We start from the raw sequence: 1,374 nt of genomic DNA, 5'->3' as shown, positions 1-1,374 counted from the left end.
CCTTGTTGTCATGCTCAGACTGACCACAACGCGCAGACCGAATCGAACTCTTACAAGTTCGAGTTCCATGCCCGAAGCGTTGACAGTTGTAACATCTGAGAGGATTTGGTGTATATGGTGAAACTTTAATGTTCAGATAGCCTACTTTTATTTCGGATGGTAAATTAGGTCGGTCGCTTAAGTTTTTGTTGGTTTGTGTAGCCATGAAGAAATATTGAAGGATTCATCTCCCGAAACCCCCGACCAACACGGACCACGAAATCCGCGCGGGCTTTACGCGGGACTCCAGCGCCGGCGCCCTAGGGGTAATCGGGAGATATACTTAGACAAAAAAAAAAGAATAAAAGTTCTGGGTGGAGCAAATAAATTCCGAACTTTTATTTTTATTTTTTTACCCAATTGACCCAAGCCGCTGCTTCTGAGTCAGTGAAATGATTTGGAAGAAAAAAGATACTAACTATTACAAGAAAAAATTGAATCTGTTCTGACCACTGACTCATAGGCTCAACACGACTAGCCGATTGACCAGTGTGGGCCACACTGGCCACCCGTCTAGGAATCCCCTGGCCCAAAGTGATGTATTGGAAAGTATGTTATCCCCTGGCCCAAAGTGATGTATTGGAAAGTATGTTACCCTCAACCACCAGGTGTCCATTCAAAACCGACACGGGTCGCACCTCAAGGCAAATGAGGAGCCCCAATTCAGTCGCCTCTTACGACACGCAATGGGGGGCGGTGGACCTTTTCTTAACCCCGTGCCACTGGGGCGTCCTCTACCAAAGATTTAATCCCAAATTTGTTGCGGAGTACAAATATACATATTGGTTGCCAAGGGTTTTGAAAGATAAAATACTGCAAAAGGTTTTTTTTAAAAAAAGGCTATCTGGTAGAACAGTTGATAGCGCTCCTGATGACGAACAAGACAAATCATTCTACCATGCAGAAAGTCAGAAAATGATACGATCGATACGGCAGACAATGACGGACGAGGATAGTGATAGAGACAGAACACAAGAATTCACCAATACTTCCCAGAGAGGACGATAATGAGACAAGCTTTAGAAATGTTAGCCCTATCGAACCTTTAGAGCTTTATTCTATTTATGGTTCTGCATTTTGATTTTTATACTACTTGTTTTAATAGGTCCTGTAACCATCGCGAGTTTTCTAGACATTTGTAAAAAATTTATAGAAACATCAACATGTGAAGCGGAAGTTGAAGCCAGACATAAAATATGAAATTATATATCACTGGAAAGAGCACGATGAGCACATGCAGAATCCACAAAAATTAACCCTCAAAATTAATTTTGTCACGAGCTAGAGCAGTCCAAATTTTCGAATTTGGCTGTTTTTGGACAGCTGTAGAACCGG

The sequence above is a fragment of the Lottia gigantea genome, assembly GCF_000327385.1.
Source record: "Lottia gigantea unplaced genomic scaffold LOTGIsca_169, whole genome shotgun sequence".
Classification (NCBI taxonomy): Eukaryota; Metazoa; Mollusca; class Gastropoda; family Lottiidae; genus Lottia; species Lottia gigantea.
This window is presented reverse-complemented; position numbering follows the sequence as displayed.